Raw genomic sequence first — 7,957 nt, 5'->3', positions numbered from 1 at the left:
GCATTTTAAACGTGGGTTTAAACAATAATTCTGCCAGTTAATAACTGTGTGACTATGCAGGAATTACTGACAATCTCTCCTCTATACTTGTCCTACATTTTAAAAAGCTGAATCATGCTGATTTCTCCAATGGGTGCATTTTGACTGTTAGAAGCATATAACAGGCATTATCTTCCACTCATTTACATTTAACAGGGGAGAAAGGGGGGGACTATTGTTTTAGTAATTGGTTAAGGTCCATAGGATAGAATAGCACAGCACAGCACAGCACAGCACAGCACAGCACAGCACAGCACAGCACAGCACAGCACAGCACAGCACAGCACAGCACAGCACAGCACAGCACAGCACAGCACAGCACATTACAGAACAGAATAGGAGTTCTCAACCCAGCCCAGGGGGATAGAAGACATTCTGATCTGTTTTTAAGATTAGAACATTACATTCTATTGTCTTTTATATTAAAAGTTAATCCAACTAGGTTTGTCAATCACCTGGTGAGGGCTGCCTCGCAAAATAATTGACCTGAAGACATATTAAGGAAATGGGAGGAATAATTTGTTCTTTAATGAGATAATTTACAGCACAGGAGTCCTTCCCACAGAGCAGTCGCTTACAGATCTTCATTGATAAATTTACCCATTTTTATGGGTTCTAACTCTAAAGTACAACTTTTTATTTTCCTCTTTCTATCTCTCCTTTAGATACTGACAAAAAAATATATTTTTTTAATTTTATAATTTTTTTAATTTTATATATATTTTTAATTTTTATAATTTTTTGACACTCTGAGCTTCCTCATTTTTTTCTATGAAGACTCTCCCAAACTGCCTCCTCCCTAGAATTACTTTCAGACTAGCATTCCTCACCATAAGTCAAAAGGCATGGTAATTGTCCTTTTCTCCATCTCCCAGCTTTTGCTCGTTGATTTTTGCCTCAAATCCTAATGAAATATCCTTGAGTTTCCTTCTGAGTATGTTTTTATTTTTATTGGTTTTTACCATTGAGGCTAAAAATAATGCAGAAGGGAGACGTTGTTGCTTCCTAGTGTGTTTCTGTATCAATTTGTGTTTTGAGACACAAGTTTCATGAACACCTAGTCACAGGACAACACATGGCACTCTCCAGCAACACAATCACCTAACTTGGTATTTCCTCTGGTAAGATCAACCTGACGCAGGCAGTAGGTCCAGAAGGCAGTGGCTACCATCTTATGCTTTGTTTCTTTTTTTCTCAAGTGCTAATTTTTATTCCTTCCCACAAACTCATTTCACAGTTGAGGAATGAGGTGATCACTGTCACATAGAAAACACTAAATATATAATACACGGGCCATCAATAAGTCACAGACAACATCCAGGAACAAGACCAAGGCACATGGGTCCCAGGCAGCCATTCTCAAGTCACAATGGGGCTCCTTTCCATGCAACTGGCAAGAGACAGGTCAAATATTCTCAACAGAACTTTTATGCTAGATGGGCAACCAACAGGAAAAGATGGAATGACTCAGAGACCTGGACAGAAAAGGAGCTGAACAGAACTAGCAGCATGTCCATCCGGAGGAGGGCTTGCTTTGAAGATTGATGTAGTTCCCTTGGGTGGACAAAGACATTATATCTTCTCTGGAATTGTTCATCATCTTTTCAACGAGGACTCTCATGGCCTCATTAATATTCTTGTTCTCCTTGACTGATGTTTCTGTCCAACCCATGAAACCGTTCTCTTTACTGAACCGGTCGATCTGGTCCCGGCTCACTGCCCAAGGGGACAGATCACTCTTGTTGGCCAAGAGCAGGCAGGGCACTGGCTCCCCACTGGGCAGTGTGAGCTTGCTGTCCAGATCCTGTTTCCATCTTTGGCTGTTGCTGAAAGTAGTGGCATTGGTGACGTCAAACATAATAACACAGGCAGCAGCATCTCGATAGTAGAGTCGTGTCATGGATGTGAAATGCTCCTGCCCTGCAATATCCCACAGCTAGAGCCTCACCATCTCTGAGTCAGACCACTGGAGAACCTTCAGAGCAAAATCCACTCCCACAGTGGACTTGTAGTGCTTGCTGAAGCTGTCCTGGAAGTAGCGCTGGACCAGAGACGTCTTGCCCAGGACATCACTTATTTTAACCTCTTTGCCTCCCGGGTTCTCTTCCAACTGAAGTCAGGCATCTCCGCCCTCGGTTAGTTGAAGCTTCTCTGACTTCCCATCAGGGACCTCTGAGCAGCTTGCCAGCGTTGAACCGTGGCCAGCACCTTGCTTGGAGAGAGTACAGATGACCTGGACGTTTTCTCCGACCGCACACACAAAATTGGGGGTGTGCAGAGTCCTTGTGCGGTTCCCGTCCTGCCACAAACTGCTTTGTTTCTTGCTTAGCCACAAACTAATTGATTTATTGGAGAAAGAATTTTGATAATTGATGAAGCTTTCACATTGAGCTATATAGCAGGAATGTTTCTTCAAAGTAAAATTTGTAAGTTGTTGGGAAATAGAAAAAGGAGGAGTGAATGCTGATAATTTAGATAAAATATTAGAACGTGACTTATTGTAATAATCCAAACTTTGCTTCAATAATGCCGCTGATGTTTGTGTATGAAGCATCCAACTGTGTCCCATATTCTATATCCTTTCTCACTCTGAGATTCTATCCCCTTTGAATACATTGGACCAACTTGCTTGTACCAGTATCACATGGGAGTATATGACATGTCTCTTAAAGCTATTTCCAGCCCTAAAGATCTATTAATTAGTAACAGTATGTAACCTCAGAGCACAGAAATAGCCGAGTCAAAGAAGACATAGCTGTGCTCAAATGCAGTGGTGCCTAAAGCTAAGAAATACTGTGGTGGTTCTCTGTGGGGAGTGGAGAGGTGGCTTTTCAGTGAATGTAGATGAAAAGACATTTTGTGCTGATTTCTCAGCTTCAGCTTGGTCTGGTCCTGGCTTCCCTGAACTGATTGATATAACAATCACCCAGATGAACAGATTAAAAAAAAAAAAAAAACAAGTGCATTGAATCTTTTTATCCTGAAAGGAACAAGCCCTGCACTATCATTCAATTATTTTTATCTTTTTGAAACACAGTTTAATGTGTATCATTGGTTGAAAAACAGTGTTCTAATGAGTTTTAGTAAAACAGAAATTAAGATGAAAAGAGTATATGACATTGTTTAATGTCAAATTGAAGGTTATAATGAGATGATGCCAAATAGGATGGCCAACATTAAAACAATGACACAAACAAACCCACAGCCTAGATTTAAAGCACAAAGACGTACTTTTCATCTGGAGACACAACATTTTAATAACTGCTTGTTCTCCTTAAGAAGTTCTTAAAGTACCATGCATTCTATGAGAAAGTTTCAACGATATTTATTCAGCAGAGAATATAAAATCATAGGAGGAAGCCATCAGATCTACCAATTAGAAAATTGAGTTAGTAAGATTCAATTAGTATGGTGCTGGGAATTAACCAGAACCTCATACATGTGAGGCAAACACCCAGCCCCAGAGGTGATTCAAAAATATTGGAGACACATGATGGAGCACACTTGTCATCCCAGCACACAGATAGCTAACACAGTGACATAAGGAATTATGAGTAGACTTTTTCTGTTGATATAGTTTGTAAAGCAAGGCTCAAAGAGAAGGGGAAGGTGTAGAACCAAACAGCTCTCAGAGGATTTTGAACTGTAGTGGTAGAAACGTATCACACAGTCATCCTGAACAAGACAGTTGGCAGACAGTCTGTGCTACAGAACTGTACTACTGCCTTGGGCAAAGATATATTTGCAAATCTCTGGGTTATCCTGTGCCAAGTACCCTGTGGGCCTTCAGCATGCATTACATCATTTGACTGATCATGGTAGCGATCCTGGATTGACTGCAATGATTCTAGACATAGACAGAGATCAGCGCCAACACATCTTACTAACTTATCTTCAGTCACCCATCCTCTATTTGAAATAAACTATGTCTGCCCATCAAACATATTAAGTAGTCCTTTTCCCCACATTCCTTATCCAAAGTCCAGCAATTAGTAGCATCCAATTTGGGAAAATAGATAACGAATTAACTTTTTAATGGGTGTGTGGGGATGGGGGATCAGGGGTTAACTGTTTACCTTAAAACATTTTGCGACTTGTTTTCTCATTCAACAATAAAACTCAGGTCATGCAATGACACACATTTTATCCACTTCTTGTGGCTGGGCAGTGAAGGTACTAGTTTTCTCTGCAGAAAACAAGTGTTATAAAAAATACCTTTATATACATGTCCTTGTGGACATGCAATTGTAATCCTATGAGATAGTTTTCTGCAAATGTAAATACTGAAAATAATGGAGATCACTTACATTTTACATGTACTGCCATGCTGCTCTTCAAAATACTATAACAAACCAAGGCCCCTACTCATGCACATAATATTTAGGTACATCTCAGCAACCTCTGACAATACATTTTTGTTTACCTATTAAAAGATTTACCAAGCGGTTTTTATTTCTGATGTAAATACATATGCTCACATGCTTTTCTTAAGTGTGCTCACATTTAATTAGCCTACAGAAATCGCATTGGGAGTATTTTTCTATTGAGTATATTTTGGATGATTTATTAGATTTTTTAATACGTTGTGGATCTTGGTTTTGTATGTGTTGAGTATATTATGAATATATTAAAAATCTACTCATTATCCTTTACCTTTTCCTGGGTTTTCTGTCTCTTATAAAGAGGCTTTTATCATAGAAAACTAATAGATTTAAAAAAAAATTTAGCAATCATCTTAAAAATTTGTCTTAAGTAACCTATTTGCATTTCTAAATTGTTCAAAACAACTTACCACACAGGTTGTTATTTTCCTGCTTAATTGTCTTCATTACAAAGTAAAAATTTATTCACAGGAATCCCCATAACATGTTCTGTCCTGTACCATTGGCTTATAGGCTATACCTTCATAGATGACAATGCATTTAATATTTCTTCTATTTACTACAATTACTTCCTTAAGACTTTCTCTTCTATTCTGAAGGCTTTTTTCTTTCTTATTCACTCATGTTCACTCTGATTTTTGAACCAATGTATAATTTATATAATTTGGAGAGAACTACATAGTCTCACATTCGAGTTCCCTCATAAAGCCGCAGTAGTATGAAACTCCTCCTTTAAGTGTGTCCTATGTCCTTCAGTAAAAATTTGTGGTTCACACTCATTTTGTTTTCTCACTTTTCTTGTTAGTTTTATTACCTAATTATGCATTTCATTTTATTGTATAATACCAATGAGTTTTATTGCTATCGGTTACCTTAGTAAGAAGATAATTTCCTCAATTTAATTTCAAACTCTTTGTTGCTGATGTGAGGGTAGCTTTTTGTTTTTGCTGTTTATTTATCTTATTAGGACTAATAGTACTTTATTGTTATCTTCTCAGACTTTTAAATGAATTATTAATTGAAAATAACATCAATGTTGTCTTCTTTCATATATGTTAATGTAACTTTGCTTTGCTCTGGCTCTCCAGTGGTCTCTATTGTATTGCTGAAAAGCACCAGGAGCACAAGCATCCTCATCACTTTGCTAGTTTTGATGAGAACGGTTCTAAGGTGTCAATTTATTACATTCAAAATTCAGCTTTATATTCTAATATACAAATGTTTATACATCAAAATTGAGCATGTTCTTCCTTATGATTTTTTTTAAGAAAATACCACTATCAAATGAACTTTTTAACACACACACACACACACACACACACACATATATATATATATATATATATATATATATATATATATATAACTTTATTAGGTAAAGTCATCAATAAACAATAAAGTGTTTATTTTTACTGAAAACATACTGTTTCATTGTTGTCTATTTTCTCTGATATCTTAATATATTTTAACAAGATTTCCTAAAGTTAAATTGCCTTAATTGAATTATAATACTTTATTTCCTAATGAATTCCATTTATTGCTAGAGATAATTCTCCGCTATGGTGCATCGTTTGTTTAGGGCCTACCTAGGTTGATTTAGCTTTATCATGTTTTGTCAAATGCTTTAAAACTTAGATTATAAATAAAGTTGTAATAGACCTCACATCAAAATCATTATTAATAATAAAATAATAACAATAATAATACATGCAAAAACAAGAAATGAAAGAAATCAGGATGTCAATATGCTTTGTAAACGATTATAACAAAAGGTATTAAAATATAAACAGAGGTCTTGGTTTCAAGCAGTTAAAAATAGAATAGGCTAAAATGTGTGAAAAGGAAAAAAATGATGTCAAAAATTGAAAAAGTAGTGTGTGTGTGTGTGTGTGTGTGTGTGTATAGTAGGAGGAGGCATGTTAATCATATAAAGAATGGTTTAAAGTATTACAGTTTGCTTTCTCTCAGACCTATCTACTTGAATACTGTAGTGATTAGTGCAATCTATATTTTCATATCCTGGAAATGTGAAATCAATCTGATGATTAGTCACTCTCTTCCATAAATATTCTACACTCTATAATGGATTTTCTCAAATATGTATGTTTCCACCAGTATTTCTTAAAAGTATAAATGTTTCCATGGACTAGCTGAACTAGATCTACACAAAAGCACTCCCTTGGCCTTCCTCAGGCTTCTCGATTTGTCTAAAAAGGTGTGGGCATTTAGCAAGGTGTCGTCTTATAGCTGTATAAACATAAAGGTAGATCTCTGGGATCCTGTAGACATGCAGGTTATCTTCATTTACTTAGTGTCACATGGCTCTCCAGAGGGTCACCCATGCTACATGTCCATCTAGAGTGCTCTGAGATCCAATCATCTTCATTCACCCCAACACATGTTATTGAAAAGTTGGAATATATATGTAGCTTAACAGCTGTGTAAAAACAAGGTGATCTAAATTAACTTCCTTTTTATCATTAATGAGTTTGAGGATTCCTTTACATGCTTATTATCTTTTTATGTATTTCCAAATTCCTTTTGAGAAATAGGGAATAAGACAAACAATAAAATTAGCCAAAGTAAAACATAAAATATGAAAATGAACAAACTATAGATTAAAAAATACTATCTGTGAAAAGAGCTCAATTTCTTGATAAACATTAGGGCACACTTCTTAATAGCATGCCTACAAACAAAATTTAATACTTTTTAAAAAAATCTTACAATATGATCAATTTTGATTCATTGTAGGGATCTGAGGATGATTTAACCTATACACATCTGTAACTGTAACATTATACAAAGAGAACTAAAGAAAAAATCAGATTATTTTACTTTGAAAAAATTCAACATTTCAAGATAAAAGTGCAAAGAAAATAAGAATCACATCCTCTATAATTACCTCTTTTCAAGATAAATCAGTAACAAACATCACACTGAGGTCGAAGAAGCCTGAAGACATTCTCTCTAGAATCAAGGGCAAGACAAGACTGAATGCTATAATCACTCATTCAATGTAATGCTTGAAAGTTTAGCTCAAACTATAAAGCAGCAGAAACAGGAAAGAAATAAGTTAAATGATAATCACTGTCACATGGTCTTCTTGAGAAGACTCTGAAGTCTCCACACATAACATGTAAATCTGATTTAGAAATTCAGCAAACAAGCAGCTACAAAATCTATGTATGAAAAGCATAGATGTCTCAGTACACTAACAACAAAATTACTGAGAAAGAAATCAGGACAGCTGTCCTCCCAAAATAGCCCCAACACACAAATTCAGTAGTCAATAAACAAATCTAAGAATGAATCCAAGAAAGGGGTCTCAATGGAGGAGAAAGACCTCTTCAATGACTACAACTATTATACACCTGAAAAACACAACAGAGTATGGAGAGGCATTCCCTGTTCATGGCTTGGTGAATTAACATTGAGAAGAGATTCACTTGTTCAAATACTCAAGCCATTCTTTAGATAATTACAAACTATAATCCTAAAATTCACATGAAATCATAGAAAACCTTAGAAAGCCA

At 35.9% G+C, this 7,957-nt stretch overlaps 1 pseudogene; it reads right to left on the bottom strand.

Annotated features, from left to right (window-relative positions):
* Nucleotides 1-1,538: 1,538 nt before the first annotated feature.
* Nucleotides 1,539-2,075, bottom strand: LOC114618012 (annotated as a pseudogene).
* Nucleotides 2,076-7,957: the final 5,882 nt, after the last annotated feature.

Source organism: Grammomys surdaster, unplaced genomic scaffold (assembly GCF_004785775.1).
Source record: "Grammomys surdaster isolate TR1022 unplaced genomic scaffold, NIH_TR_1.0 139, whole genome shotgun sequence".
NCBI classification, from domain to species: domain Eukaryota; kingdom Metazoa; phylum Chordata; class Mammalia; order Rodentia; family Muridae; genus Grammomys; species Grammomys surdaster.
Note: the sequence above shows the minus strand (reverse complement) of the source record. Positions and strands in the feature narration are given on the sequence as shown.